This window comes from Cherax quadricarinatus, chromosome 2, assembly GCF_038502225.1.
Source record: "Cherax quadricarinatus isolate ZL_2023a chromosome 2, ASM3850222v1, whole genome shotgun sequence".
Taxonomy (NCBI): Eukaryota; Metazoa; Arthropoda; class Malacostraca; order Decapoda; family Parastacidae; genus Cherax; species Cherax quadricarinatus.
Window position 1 is genome coordinate 22,548,346 of NC_091293.1, and position 16,769 is coordinate 22,565,114.

General features: G+C 47.3%; 1 protein-coding gene across 2 annotated transcripts in view; it reads right to left on the reverse strand.

The window, feature by feature from the left end:
* Positions 1–11,783, reverse strand: part of LOC128693601 (zinc finger protein on ecdysone puffs) — a gene marked incomplete at its 3' end in the record, with an annotated part of 206,026 nt that extends 194,243 nt beyond the window's left edge. For both annotated transcript variants that reach the window (XM_053783400.2, XM_053783399.2), the window contains 1 exon segment: positions 11,652–11,783.
* Positions 11,784–16,769: the final 4,986 nt, after the last annotated feature.

The following is a 16,769-nucleotide window of genomic DNA, read 5'->3' on the forward strand; positions in this document are numbered from 1 at the left end:
TGAAACTGAGCTCAAAGTGGCGGAAATGTTAAATTTTTGCCGATGTTCAAGAGTAAACAAACGACCTCACACGTCTAATACACGCCAGCTGGTGGGTCTAATATACATTCACAAATGTGGTGATGATATTTATACAATTATTACAATATTGCATAACAGTAAATCTTCTATTTTTTGGTGTGAATAAAAAATCAAAACGGAATTTATTTGTAAAGCCTCAAAACATAACTAATGAACAGAGTTAATGTTAGTTTAGTGCCAGGAATACCTACATTGTTTATTCTGGACCCTATTTTGAAATTGGAATATTTTGAACTTTGTGTTAAATTGGCCAAATTACCAATTTCCGGTCACTTTATTTTGTAGTTGAAACAGTTGACTTGGCGATTTCTTGTGCTCAATTGATAGAATAGAAGTAATATTAGTGAAATAGCTAAGAATTTGGTCGACTGGAATAATGTAATTGGCCTAAAATGGCAGTCAAAGTCGGCAAAATCGCCGATTCGTAAATATCGCTGACACATCAAAATTCACGAGAGCATAATTTCGTCAGTTTTCCATCAAATTTCGTACTTTTTGTTTTATTACATTCACAAAAAGATTCTCTACCATTTCATAAGAAAAAATAATTTTTTTTTTTTTTTAAATTCTTGGACACTGTTGCACCACTTCAGATTTTGGCCTTGGACCCTGAAAGGGTTAACCTTAACCCTTTCAGGGTCCGTCCCGTAGATCTACGGCTTTACGTTCAGGGTCCAAACCGTAGATCTACGCCATGAGCTCAGCTCACTCTGATAAACTGTGAGTGGTACATTTGGGCCTAGATATGAGAGAATACATCTATGTGGTATGTGTGCACCACATAAAACAGATCCTGCAGCACACTGTGTATAATGAGAGAAAAAAAATGAAATCATGATTTTTCGATTAAAACTTTGCAGTGTTTTTTCGTATGTTTTTTATAGTTGTATTTGCGATTTCTTGGTCTCATTTGATAGAATGGACGACATATTACAGAAATAGAGATGATTTTGATTGGTTTTAGCACTGGAAATGGCTTGAAACTGAGCTCAAAGTAGCAGAAATGTTAAATTTTTGCCGATATTCAAGAGTAAACAAACGACCTCACATGTCTAATACACGTCAGCTGGTGGGTCTAATATACATTCACAAATATGGTGATGATATTTATACAATTATTACAGTATTGCATAGCAGTAAATCTTCTATTTTTTGGTGTGAATAAAAATTCATTATGTGAATAAAAAATCAAAATGGAATTTATTTGTAAAGCCTCAAAACATAACTAATGAACAGAGGAAATGTTAGTTTAGTGCCAGGAATGCCTACATTGTTCATTCTGGACCCTATTTTGAAATTGGAATATTTTGAACTTTGTGTTAAATTGGCCAAATTAACAATTTCCAATCACTTTATTTTGTAGTTGAAACAGTTGACTTGACGATTTCTTGTGCTCAATCGATAGAACAGAAGTAATACTAGTGAAATAGCTAAGAATTTGGTTGATTGGAATAATGTAACTGGCCTAAAATGGGAGTCAAAGTCGGCAAAATCGCCGATTCGTAAATATCGCTGACACATCAAAATTCGCGAGAGCATAATTTCGTCAATTTTCCACCAAATTTCGTACTTTTTGTTTTATTACCTTCACAAAAAGATTCTCTACGATTTCATAAGAAAAAATAAATTTTTTTTTTTTAAATTCTTGGACACTGGTGCGTGACTCCAGATTTGGGCCTTGGACCCTGAAAGGGTTAACTGTGAAAGTAGATGTTTGTGATTTCATGATGAATGCAGATCCAAACACTGAATGAGGCATTAGAGTTAGGCAAGTGTTACAAAATGATATTTGATGATATAAAAATAATGATGAAAAATAGAAGAAAAAATTATACAAACTACACTGTTCAACTTTTTCAAAATAAAAATTAACTTTCTTTACTGTATGTATGGTACACTGGTCATTAACAACTATAATAAAAGTCTTTAGTATTACTATTTTAACATTTTTATCTTTTGTAATTTCTTTATTTGCAAGTGTATGCAGGAGTTTCATGTGCATTGGTTTACATTAAAGAAACTGCTAAATATTTTTGCAATCCAATGCATTTAATCGTACTGTTGGAATGCATTACCTTAAAACACATTATAACAATACGTTGATCAGTATGGTACGTATTGCACAGTACAGTAATTTTTTGACACTCTTTAACCGTATTATGCAAGATATTGCTGTAGCTACATGAAAATAGTACTACGTACAATTTAAAGTATGCATTAATTCTTACAACTGATTCAGTGATCTAAAGTTAATTGGGATTTCTTAATCAGTTTCAAACTGGCTCTATGTCATCAGGCTATGGAGCAATTTTAAGAGATGGTGAAGAAACAGAGTTTATTAGGTTTTTATAGAATTATAATGGGAGTTTGAGGACAACTGGAAGAACAGGGATAGAGTTGGATGAGCTGGTTTTGTTTCGTGTAAGTGTTGGGTAGTGATTGATGGATGGTGATGAATGATTATTATACTGTGAATTTACAGAATATGTATTTGATTATTTATTTAGCTTATGCTTCCCATGTATCAGAAACCTTCCTTACAAAGACTGGCTAAAGCACATATGTATATATACTGACTGTAAGAGGAAACTGAACAAGTTCCTAAACTCAGTTCCTTTTATATACCTTTAATGGGTTTCAAGAGTTTTTCTACTGAAGCCCAGCTCTACGTCAGGCTTGCCTAATGCATGCCTGATCAACCAGGTTGCTGTCTGTGGCAGACCACTAGCCACCATATCCATCGAAGCCTGATTGGCAGAGGAAATTGTAAAGCTTCCTCTTGAAAACTTCTACGTTTGTTCCGGCAGTGTTTCTGACAGTACTGTGAACAGCGAGGCTATGGTGTACTTCTTGTTATGCATGCAGTAGGCACCAACAGACTGGTCATCCACCAGGAGGTCTGGTTTAAGGTCAGGTCAGCGGGGGCACTGACCCCCAGAATACATACAAGGTAGACTCCAGGTAGATAGAGTATTAGTGGATGTGAGTTGTACCTGCCTAGAATGGACCCATATTTTTATTACAAAACGTTTCCATCCTGGGACCTTGATCACTTCTGAAGTGATCAAGGTCCCAAGACCGAAATGTTTTGTAATATGTAAATATGTCCTAGTATTTGCTTGTCTTCTATACCTACTGCAATGTACCATTCATCTCCTCAGCACAGTGTGTACAACACACACAATACATTCATCAATCGCTAGTGCACTCAGCTCACACGGAGGTCCAGAGTTCGAATCTCCAGTATGGCTGGTAAACATTAGGGATGTGTTTCCATAAGACACCTGCTGTCCCTGTTCACCCACCAGTATAAAATGGGTACCTGGGTGTTAGTCGACTGCTGTGGGTCACATCCTGGAACAAAACTGACCTAATCTGCCCAAAATGTTCAGCATAGCAAGAGGCCTTCTATATAGTAGTATGTCACTGATGTCAGATAGGCCTGTATACCTTGTACATGTACTGTAGAAATAAAGATAGTGGAACCTTGACTTAAGAGTGTCCCAACATACAGGTTTTCTGAGATACGAGCCATTGCTCGGTCATTTTTTGCTCTGAGTTACGAGCCAACATCTGAGTTACGATCCAGTTCTCCCCACTTCCCCTTCAACCCAAAACCTGCACAACTCTCTTGTTTATCTATGATTTCATGCTTCAATTCCATGGAAATCATCCTTTTTCTTCTCAGCACTGTCCTTTACAGTTACTTTCAGGGCCCATGTTTACAAAAACAAAATTTGGCCAAATGACTAAAAAATGTTAAGCAAAGCATAAGATTAATACTCCCACACCGAGGTACTAAAAAATGTTAAGCAAAGCATAAGATTAATACTCCCACACCGAGGTACTAAAAAATGTTAAGCAAAGCATAAGATTAATACTCCCACACCGAGGTACTAAAAAATGTTAAGCAAAGCATAAGATTAATACTCCCACACCGAGGTAAACAGTGCACCGAGTTGGTGGCGTTCTGAAGCTCTTGCTATTATTATTATTACGCATGTATTATATTGTATAAAAATACAGTGGAACCTCAAAAATCGAAAGTATCACATACCGAACGTTTCAAAAATAGGACCATTTTCTCGGACAAACTGTGTCCCTATTATCGAACACTCCCCTATTTTCGGACCGCCGGGTACGGGACCTGTCTGCCGCCCGCTCTGTCCGCGTCGGCGCCGTGAGCAGTCCAGCTTTGTTTATGCTTGAGTGAACACTAACACTCATTCACGCATTTTACGATTATTTCGTTGTGTTTAGTGCTTGTGGGACTGTGAAATAAGCTGCCATGGGCCCAAAGAAACTTGCTAGTGGTACCCCTGTGGTAAAAAAAGTGAGAAACACCATAGATGTAAAGAAGGAAATAATACAGAAGTATGAGAGTGGTGTGAGACTTGTTGAGCTTGCCAGGATGTATGGGAAAAACAAGTCAACCATCGGTTCTATCCTGTCAAAGAAAGAACAAATCAAGGAAGCTGATGTTGCGAAAGGTGTTAATATAGGGAGTGGATAAGGTGCCTTCTTCAAAGATTAAGGAGATTTGTGCCAAGTGGAATGATGTCCAAATGTTTGTGCAGAAGTACCACCATGAGCAAGCTGAAACAAGCCATCTTTGCAACAAGTTCAGTGACAGAACCATGTCCCATTTTAGGGAAATGTTAAAGAGGCGCCAGAAACTGAGGACTGTGGACAGTTATTTTGTGAGACAGGGGTCCAGTGACTCAAGCTGGTCCTAGTGGCATTAAAAGACAGAAGGGAAGTAACCCCAGAGAGGGCTTTACCTGAAGTCCTCATGGAGGGGAATTCTCCTTCCAAAAGCTAACCCCAACTCCCTCTCTCCTCCTCCCTATCTTCCAGATGCCATCACCAATCTTCAATAAAGGTAAGTAAAAATGTTATTTTATATGTATTACTATACAATATGAAGTTCAATGATGAGAAATTTCAATTACTCAGATATGGTAAACACGAGGAAATTAAATCTTCATCAGAGTACAAAACAAATTCTGGCCACAAAATAGAGCGAAACACCAACGTCAAAGACCTGGGAGTGATCATGTCGGAGGATCTCACCTTCAAGGACCATAACATTGTATCGATCACATCTGCTAGAAAAATGACAGGATGGATAATGAGAACCTTCAAAACGAGGGATGCCAAGCCCATGATGACACTCTTCGGGTCACTTGTTCTATCTAGGCTGGAATATTGCTGCACACTAACAGCACCTTTCAAGGCAGGTGAAATTGCTGACCTAGAAAATGTACAGAGAACCTTCACGGCGCGCATAACGGAGATAAAACACCTCAATTACTGGGAGCGCTTGAGGTTCCTGAACCTGTATTCCCTGGAATGCAGGCGGGAGAGATACATGATTATATACACCTGGAAAATCCTAGAGGGACTAGTACCGAACTTGCACACAAAAATCACTCACTACGAAAGCAGAAGACTTGGCAGACGATGCAACATCCCCCCAATGAAAAGCAGGGGTGTCACTAGCACGTTAAGAGACCATACAATGAGTGTCAGGGGCCCGAGACTGTTCAACTGCCTCCCAGCATACATAAGGGGGATTACCAACAGACCCCTGGCAGTCTTCAAGCTGGCACTGGACAAGCACCTAAAGTCGGTTCCTGACCAGCCGGGCTGTGGCTCATACGTTGGTTTGCGTGCAGCCAGCAGCAACAGCCTGGTTGATCAGGCTCTGATCCACCAGGAGGCCTGGTCACAGACCGGGCCGCGGGGGCGTTGACCCCAGGAACTCTCTCCAGGTAAACTCCCGGTAATACATAATTAAAAGCTATAGTATTTGTTGTATGTAAAACTGTAATTAATCTCTATAAAATGTATTTTTTTTGTGAATATTTTTGGGTTTCTGGAACAGATTAATTGTATTTCCATTATTTCTCATGGGAAATATTGCTTCAAATTTCAGACTTTTTGAATTTAGAACTAGCTCCTGGAACGGATTAAGTTCGATTTTTGAGGTTCCACTGTAATAATAATAACGATTTTTGAGGTTCCACTGTAATAATAATAATAATGAGTAAGCTTAAGTTCCTTAAATTAATAATAATAATAATAATAATGGAATTAAAGCAAATTGTGTCAACTAAGTTCAGCAATCAAACAAAACAAACTATCATCAATCGTCATATTATGGCCTATTTTATTCATTCTAGAGCATATATCATGTTTATCTGTTAATTATATTGTTTATTATGTCATAGATGAATTGTGATAGACAAATGAGCCTTAGAGTTGTTGCATCAAAATATTTTGTCTTGCCGCTGGGATGGATTAATTGCATTTCAATTAACTTAAATGAGGAAAATCGATTTAATATACGAGCAAATTGAGTTACGAGCTAGGTCACGGAACGGATGAAACTCTTAAGTCAAGGTTCCATTGTATTATCATCATGATGTTCCATGACCTGTACATTGACTTGAAAAAGCATGTTTGGGTGTAACTTCATAAAAAAAGGTTTCGTCTATAAATTATGGATATTATGGTATCTTTGAGTTTACTCACCTATATGTGGTTGCAGGGGTTGATTCACAGCTCCTGGCCCTGCCAGGAGCTGTGAGAGAGCAACACTCCTCACATGTCGAGTGTATAACAAAAGTGCTGAGCGAACGGGCAGCATGCAAGTGTCGAGTGCACAAACGGCCCAGTGCCGAGTGCGCGAACGGCCCAGTGCCGAGTGCGCGAACGGCCCAGTGCCCAGTGCGCGAACGGCCCAGTGCCGAGTGCGCGAACGGCCCAGTGCCCAGTGCGCGAACGGCCCAGTGCCCAGTGCGCGAACGGCCCAGTGCCCAGTGCGTGAACGGCCCAGTGCGCGAACGGCCCAGTGCCCAGTGCGCGAACAGCCCAGTGCCCAGTGCGCGAACGGCCCAGTGCCCAGTGCGCGAACGGCCCAGTGCCCAGTGCGCGAACGGCCCAGTGCCCAGTGCGCGAACGGCCCAGTGCGTGAACGGCCCAGTGCCCAGTGCGCGAACGGCCCAGTGCCCAGTGCGCGAACGGCCCAGTGCCCAGTGCGCGAACGGCCCAGTGCCCAGTGCGCGAACGGCCCAGTGCCCAGTGCGCGAACGGCCCAGTGCCCAGTGCGCGAACGGCCCAGTGCCCAGTGCGCAAACGGCCCAGTGCGCGAACGGCCCAGTGCGCGAACGGCCCAGTGCGCGAACGGCCCAGTGCGCGAACGGCCCAGTGCGCGAACGGCGCAGTGCGCGAACGGCGCAGTGCCCAGTGCGCGAACGGCGCAGTGCCCAGTGCGCGAACGGCGCAGTGCCCAGTGCGCGAACGGCGCAGTGCCCAGTGCGCGAACGGCGCAGTGCCCAGTGCGCGAACGGCGCAGTGCCCAGTGCGCGAACGGCGCAGTGCCCAGTGCGCGAACGGCGCAGTGCCCAGTGCGCGAACGGCGCAGTGCCCAGTGCGCGAACGGCGCAGTGCCCAGTGCGCGAACGGCGCAGTGCCCAGTGCGCGAACGGCGCAGTGCCCAGTGCGCGAACGGCGCAGTGCCCAGTGCGCGAACGGCGCAGTGCCCAGTGCGCGAACGGCGCAGTGCCCAGTGCGCGAACGGCGCAGTGCCCAGTGCGCGAACGGCGCAGTGCCCAGTGCGCGAACGGCGCAGTGCCCAGTGCGCGAACGGCGCAGTGCCCAGTGCGCGAACGGCGCAGTGCCCAGTGCGCGAACGGCGCAGTGCCCAGTGCGCGAACGGCGCAGTGCCCAGTGCGCGAACGGCGCAGTGCCCAGTGCGCGAACGGCGCAGTGCCCAGTGCGCGAACGGCGCAGTGCCCAGTGCGCGAACGGCGCAGTGCCCAGTGCGCGAACGGCGCAGTGCCCAGTGCGCGAACGGCGCAGTGCCCAGTGCGCGAACGGCGCAGTGCCCAGTGCGCGAACGGCGCAGTGCCCAGTGCGCGAACGGCGCAGTGCCCAGTGCGCGAACGGCGCAGTGCCCAGTGCGCGAACGGCGCAGTGCCCAGTGCGCGAACGGCGCAGTGCCCAGTGCGCGAACGGCGCAGTGCCCAGTGCGCGAACGGCGCAGTGCCCAGTGCGCGAACGGCGCAGTGCCCAGTGCGCGAACGGCGCAGTGCCCAGTGCGCGAACGGCGCAGTGCCCAAACGGCGCAGTGCCCAGTGCGCGAACGGCGCAGTGCCCAGTGCGCGAACGGCGCAGTGCCCAGTGCACGAACGGCGCAGTGCCCAGTGTGCGAACGGCGCAGTGCCCAGTGTGAGAACGGCACAGTGTCGAGTGTGCGAACGGCACAGTGTCGAGTGTGCGAACGGCGCAGTGTAGTGTGTGCGAACAGCACAGTAGTGTGTGCGAACAGCAGTGTCGAGTGTGTGAACAGCACAGTGTCGAGTGTGCGAACAGCACAGTGTTGAGTGGGTCAGCAATGCAGTGTTGAGTGGGTGAACAACAGTGTTGAGTGTGTGAACAGCACAGTGTTGAGTGGGTCAGCAATGCAGTGTTGAGTGGGTGAACAACACAGTGTTGAGTGGGTGAACAACACAGTGTTGAGTGGGTGAACAACACAGTGTTGAGTGGGTGAACAACACAGTGTTGAGTGGGTGAACAACACAGTGCTGAGTGTGTGAACAGCACAGTGTTGAGTGTGTGAACAGCACAGTGCTGAGAGGGTCAGCAATGCAGTGTTGAGTGTGTGAACAACAGTGTTGAGTGTGTGAACAGCACAGTGTTGAGTGGGTCAACAACAGTGTTGAGTGGGTCAACAACACAGTGTTGAGTGGGCCAGCAACACAGTGTTGAGTGGGCCAGCAACACAGTGTTGAGTGGGCCAGCAACACAGTGTTGAGTGGGTCAGCAACACAGTGTTGAGTGGGTCAGCAACACAGTGTTGAGTGGGTCAGCAACACAGTGTTGAGTGGGTCAGCAACACAGTGTTGAGTGGGTCAGCAACAGTGTTGAGTGGGTCAGCAACACAGTGTTGAGTGGGCCAGCAACACAGTGTTGAGTGGGCCAGCAACACAGTGTTGAGTGGGTCAGCAAGTGTTGAGTGGGCCAGCAACACAGTGTTGAGTGGGCCAGCAACATAGTGTTGAGTGGGCCAGCAACACAGTGTTGAGTGGGTCAGCAACACAGTGTTGAGTGGGTCAGCAACACAGTGTTGAGTGGGTCAGCAACACAGTGTTGAGTGGGTCAGCAACACAGTGTTGAGTGGGTCAGCAACACAGTGTTGAGTGGGCCAGCAACACAGTGTTGAGTGGGTCAGCAACACAGTGTTGAGTGGGTCAGCAACACAGTGTTGAGTGGGTCAGCAACACAGTGTTGAGTGGGTCAGCAACACAGTGTTGAGTGGGTCAGCAACACAGTGTTGAGTGGGTCAGCAACACAGTGTTGAGTGGGCCAGCAACACAGTGTTGAGTGGGTCAGCAACACAGTGTTGAGTGGGTCAGCAACACAGTGTTGAGTGGGTCAGCAACACAGTGTTGAGTGGGTCAGCAACACAGTGTTGAGTGGGTCAGCAACACAGTGTTGAGTGGGTCAGCAACACAGTGTTGAGTGGGCCAGCAACACAGTGTTGAGTGGGCCAGCAACACAGTGTTGAGTGGGCCAGCAACACAGTGTTGAGTGGGTCAGCAACACAGTGTTGAGTGGGTCAGCAACACAGTGTTGAGTGGGTCAGCAACACAGTGTTGAGTGGGTCAGCAACACAGTGTTGAGTGGGTCAGCAACACAGTGTTGAGTGGGTCAGCAACACAGTGTTGAGTGGGTCAGCAACACAGTGTTGAGTGGGTCAGCAACACAGTGTTGAGTGGGTCAGCAACACAGTGTTGAGTGGGTCAGCAACACAGTGTTGAGTGGGTCAGCAACACAGTGTTGAGTGGGCCAGCAACACAGTGTTGAGTGGGTCAGCAACACAGTGTTGAGTGGGCCAGCAACACAGTGTTGAGTGGGTCAGCAACACAGTGTTGAGTGGGTCAGCAACACAGTGTTGAGTGGGTCAGCAACACAGTGTTGAGTGGGTCAGCAACACAGTGTTGAGTGGGTCAGCAACACAGTGTTGAGTGGGTCAGCAACACAGTGTTGAGTGGGTCAGCAACACAGTGTTGAGTGGGCCAGCAACACAGTGTTGAGTGGGTCAGCAACACAGTGTTGAGTGGGTCAGCAATACAGTGTTGAGTGGGTCAGCAACACAGTGTTGAGTGGGTCAGCAACAGTGTTGAGTGGGTCAGCAACACAGTGTTGAGTGGGCCAGCAACACAGTGTTGAGTGGGTCAGCAACAGTGTTGAGTGGGCCAGCAACACAGTGTTGAGTGGGCCAGCAACACAGTGTTGAGTGGGTCAGCAACACAGTGTTGAGTGGGTCAGCAACACAGTGTTGAGTGGGTCAGCAACACAGTGTTGAGTGGGTCAGCAACAGTGTTGAGTGGGTCAGCAACACAGTGTTGAGTGGGCCAGCAACACAGTGTTGAGTGGGTCAGCAACAGTGTTGAGTGGGCCAGCAACACAGTGTTGAGTGGGCCAGCAACACAGTGTTGAGTGGGTCAGCAACAGTGTTGAGTGGGCCAGCAACACAGTGTTGAGTGGGCCAGCAACACAGTGTTGAGTGGGTCAGCAACACAGTGTTGAGTGGGCCAGCAACACAGTGTTGAGTGGGCCAGCAACACAGTGTTGAGTGGGCCAGCAACACAGTGTTGAGTGGGTCAGCAACACAGTGTTGAGTGGGTCAGCAACACAGTGTTGAGTGGGTCAGCAACACAGTGTTGAGTGGGTCAGCAACAGTGTTGAGTGGGCCAGCAACACAGTGTTGAGTGGGCCAGCAACACAGTGTTGAGTGGGTCAGCAACACAGTGTTGAGTGGGCCAGCAACACAGTGTTGAGTGGGTCAGCAACACAGTGTTGAGTGGGTCAGCAACACAGTGTTGAGTGGGTCAGCAACAGTGTTGAGTGGGTCAGCAACACAGTGTTGAGTGGGCCAGCAACACAGTGTTGAGTGGGTCAGCAACACAGTGTTGAGTGGGTCAGCAACACAGTGTTGAGTGGGCCAGCAACACAGTGTTGAGTGGGTCAGCAACACAGTGTTGAGTGGGTCAGCAACACAGTGTTGAGTGGGTCAGCAACACAGTGTTGAGTGGGTCAGCAACACAGTGTTGAGTGGGCCAGCAACACAGTGTTGAGTGGGTCAGCAACACAGTGTTGAGTGGGTCAGCAACACAGTGTTGAGTGGGTCAGCAACACAGTGTTGAGTGGGTCAGCAACAGTGTTGAGTGGGCCAGCAACACAGTGTTGAGTGGGTCAGCAACACAGTGTTGAGTGGGTCAGCAACACAGTGTTGAGTGGGTCAGCAACAGTGTTGAGTGGGTCAGCAACAGTGTTGAGTGGGCCAGCAACACAGTGTTGAGTGGGTCAGCAACACAGTGTTGAGTGGGCCAGCAACACAGTGTTGAGTGGGTCAGCAACACAGTGTTGAGTGGGCCAGCAACAGTGTTGAGTGGGTGGTCATGCCGGGACGCGGGGGTAATAACATTAATCATAACACTCTCCTCCAGTACATATAACTAGCTCTAACTTAGAGTTAACAAGTTGAAGATAAAGTTTACCTTAGTTAAGAGAATATATTAGTGTTGTGTGGCTGGTAAAGAGGCAGAGTAGCAGTGAGCATCAGCCTCACCCTCACTAACACTCAGTAATGGCCGCCGTCTCCACCAACCAACAAACCATCCCTTCTAAATACTAATCGATTTCAATTTCCCTCCTTGTTAAAACGTAGCCTCTCCCAAAAATTAATTAAATAAAATACACAATTAATATATCAATGTAATCTCTACTCTCTATCATTCTTATTAAATCTTCAAGGACCCCAATGGAAATAAGTCACTTTGTCTGACTTTTTGGGATTATCCTGGGTAATCTACATATATGTTACTATATGTGATAATTTATGTAACTATTAAAGTGTTCATGTACCTGAATAAACTTACAGTTCAATAATTTTCCAGTGTTCCAGCGAAGCCGAAGCCGTTGCCACAGAACCAGACAATAAACCTCTGTTATAATTCTTTTCTGAGTATTATTAATATTCTTCAACAGTTATATTATATTACATGACAAATATGTCTTCACTCAGCACTACAGAAATTCATCGTTGCTGTCACCGCTGTAATATTTCTTTTAGGCAGGAAGGTTGATATTGATTAATAGAACCTGACGGTGTATGTTCGTTTGTACCACGCACGCTGGCGCACCACCACGCGTGCTGGCGCACCACCACGCATGCTAGTGCACCACCACGCATGCTAGTGCACCACCACGCATGCTGGCGCACCACCACGCACGCTGGCGCACCACCACGCACGCTGGCGCACCACCACGCATGCTGGCGCACCACCACGCACGCTGGCGCACCACCACGCGTGCTGGCGCACCACCACGCATGCTAGTGCACCACCACGCATGCTGGCGCACCACCACGCATGCTGGCGCACCACCACGCACGCTGGCGCACCACCACGCACGCTGGCGCACCACCACGCACGCTGGCGCACCACCACGCATGCTGGCGCACCACCACGCATGCTGGCGCACCACCACGCACGCTGGCGCACCACCACGCACGCTGGCGCACCACCACGCGTGCTGGCGCACCACCACGCATGCTGGCGCACCACCACGCGTGCTGGCGCACCACCACGCATGCTAGTGCACCACCACGCATGCTAGTGCACCACCACGCATGCTGGCGCACCACCACGCATGCTGGCGCACCACCACGCACGCTGGCGCACCACCACGCACGCTGGCGCACCACCACGCGTGCTGGCGCACCACCACGCATGCTGGCGCACCACCACGCATGCTGGCGCACCACCACGCATGCTGGCGCACCACCACGCATGCTGACGCACCACCACGCATGCTGGCGCACCACCACGCATGCTGGCGCACCACCACGCATGCTAGCGCACCACCACGCGTGCTGGCGCACCACCACGCATGCTGACGCACCACCACGCACGCTAGCGCACCACCACGCATGCTAGCGCACCACCACGCATGCTGGCGCACCACCACGCATGCTGACGCACCACCACGCACGCTAGCGCACCACCACGCATGCTGGCGCACCACCACGCATGCTGGTGCACCACCACGCACGCTAGCGCACCACCACGCATGCTGGCGCACCACCACGCATGCTGGCGCACCACCACGCACGCTAGCGCACCACCACGCATGCTGGCGCACCACCACGCATGCTGGTGCACCACCACGCACGATAGCGCACCACCACGCATGCTGGCGCACCACCACGCATGCTGGCGCACCACCACGCATGCTGGCGCACCACCACGCATGCTGGCGCACCACCACGCATGCTGGCGCACCACCACGCATGCTGGCGCACCACCACGCACGCTAGCGCACCACCACGCATGCTGGCGCACCACCACGCATGCTGGTGCACCACCACGCACGCTAGCGCACCACCACGCATGCTGGCGCACCACCACGCATGCTGGCGCACCACCACGCATGCTGGCGCACCACCACGCATGCTGGCGCACCACCACGCATGCTGGCGCACCACCATGCATGCTGGCGCACCACCACGCATGCTGGCGCACCACCACGCATGCTGGCGCACCACCACGCATGCTAGAAATTTAGAAATTTTAGCACACATACAGAGGTACAAAAAAATACAGGTAAGAGCAGCATGCCAAAGCCACTTACACGCATAGCATTACGGGCTGGCTTAAAATTAACTTAAGATTAACTAAGCCAAGATGAAATCAGTGATAAAACATTATTGTAAACAGATAACTATAAAGCACAAGTGAGTATTACAAAGACAGGTCATATGGTTGCTTGCATTGCTGTACATTCAGTTGAATGGAGTATTCTGTTAGGTAGTGTATTTAAAAAAAATAATAAAGTTAGAGTGGGTCCTAGGTTTAACATTTGTGTGATATAATTGTGAGAAACATTTAAGATATACAATTTATAAGGTTCAGTTATTCAGTATTTATTTGGTTTTGGGTGAGTAAGTGATCTTTGAGAAGAGACTTGAATTTATAAACAGGTAGTGTTTCTTTTATATTTACAGGTAATGAATTCCAGATTTTAGGGCCTTTTATGTGCATTGAGTTTTTGCATAGTGTGAGATGGACACGAGGAACATCAAAGAGTGATCTGTGCCTTGTATTATGGTCATGTGTTCTGTTGAGGTTGGCAAGGAGATGTTTGAGGGGAGGGTTAATATCAGAGTTAAGTGTTCTATGTATGTAATAGGTGCAGTAATAAGTTGTTTAATATGTTTATTATGCACCCCATACCCATCCTGTGGGCGGTAGTCAAAAGATTACAGAGGTACATAATTGGTCCAGGGACTGGACTCCAAAGTTTTGATAGCTGAGCAAGTTACAGAGGTAATGAACTCACAATTTACAAAGGTAATGAACTCACAATTTACAAAGGTAATGAACTCACAATTTACAAATGTAATGAACTCACAATTTACAAAGGTAATGAACTCCAGGTAAGTCTGGTCACAATCATGACAAGTTACAAAGGTATTTACAGATTACAGAGGTACGTAATGGGTCCAGGGACTGGGCCCCCAAAGTTTTGATAGCTGAACTAGGTACAAAGGTAATGAGCTCACAAGTTACAAAGGTAATGAATTCTGTAGAATGGTTACTTACGTTTATACTTTGGCTACAATCATGAACAAATTATAGAGTAATGAGCAATTCACACTTCCACACCCGGTCACAACTGTAATGAGTTATTGGTGCAAATATTGATTGTTGAGTCACACACCACACACACACACACACACACACACACACACACACACACACACACACACACACACACACACACACACACACACACCCTCACACACACCCACACACACACACACACACACACACACACACACACACACACACACACACACACACACACACACACACACACACACATGCACACATGCACACATGTGGTAATGCTTTATTTACAGCTAGCAAAGTCAGGGTATTTCTCCAGAATGGTCTGCAATATACCACTGTGGATAAAATACTTAGCCATTTCTTGAACACTTCTGAGTGAGTTGTTTCTAAATTCATTAATTTTATCACACTCCAGTACATAATGACGCAATGTGTGACAATAGTCCATCTGGCAAAGTTTACATTTCGTTTGGTCTACATCTGGTGGTGGTGATTTAACCTGCCAAAGATACTTGTAACCCAGCCGGAGCCGGGCAGTAGTGACATCCAAGAGTCTGCTTATCTTGTTGGATGCACCATAGACATGTGGCTCCTCCTGCATGATGGAATGATGATAGATGGACTGACTTGTGTCAATCTCCCTAAGTCTTAAGTCAATAAAGTTCATTTGAAGTTCTTTTCGTATTATTGTTCTCAAACTGCTAAATGACAACCCAAGATTGTAATCTACCCCCTCTTTGAAAGCATACAGCTTAGCCAATTTATCAGTTCTATCATGCATCTGAAGACCAATGTGAGATGGAATCCACAGCATGTGCACTCTGACTCCACTGTCCACAATCTTACCATATCTATGTCTGGCTTCTGACAAAAGCATGCCACAATTTATACTTAATGAGTTGAGAGCATTTATGGATGACAGAGAATCAGTTACAATTAAAGTGTCAACCTTAGATACATGGACACATTTGAGTGCAAGGAGTATGGCAAACAGTTCTGTTTGAAGGGTAGAGGCCCAGTTATTGATGCGTGCTCCAATTTCTTTATGAGAGCCATCACTCTGTGTGACAACAGCAGCACTACCAGCTGCACCAGTGGACTGGTGAACAGAACCATCGACGTAAATAATTTGTGAAAGATTGTTCTGTGTGACTAAGTTATCAATACAGCTTAAGGCATCATGTCTGGCTTCAAGACGAAGCTTTGGTTGTGATTTAAGAAGAGTTTTGGGGGGAAATGGAGGAATGGTAGTTTGGAATGGGGTAATATCCCATGGAGCAGGGAAATGTCTCTATTGTCCAACTTGATATAGATCATGTAGCTGGTTCATGCGGAGGTCGGTTCCAGTTTTTTCGATCCATCTGGAAGGATGTTCACCAGTGCTGAGGAAAGTTTGGAGGGCTTCTGTGCAGGGGTTTGAATGGGCTAGCCTAAGCATATTGACCCCAATGAGGATATTTCTTTCAGTAACACGATCTCTAATGCTTGGAATATTAAGTTCTTTCCGCATATTTAAAATTTTGGCAGTACGAGGGCATCGTAGGATGATCCTCATTGCTTCGTTTTGCAGTTTTTCCAGCCCTCCAAGCTTCCAGTCAGACACGAGTGCAAGTAGTGGCGCTGCATAATCAACCAATGATCTAATATAAGCAAGATACATCATTTTCACAATTTTAACATTAGCTCCATACCTGGGATGAAAACCTGCCACAACTCTAAGTGCTCTCAGCCTTTCTTTGTATTGGCGACAAAGTCTCGTTACAACAGGTCCAAGTAGTGGAACCTCAAAGCCTAGATACCTGTATCTGCTTACATATTCTAGAAGAGACCCATCATGCAACTGGATCTGACGAACTGTGCCTCTCTGCCGAGGAGGACGCCTGTTGAGTATCTTTGTTTTATCCCCTGAGATTATTAACCCCAGGTCCTGACACGAGGCTAAAACATGATTAAGAATGTTTTGGGTGTTGGAGAATCTGGTAG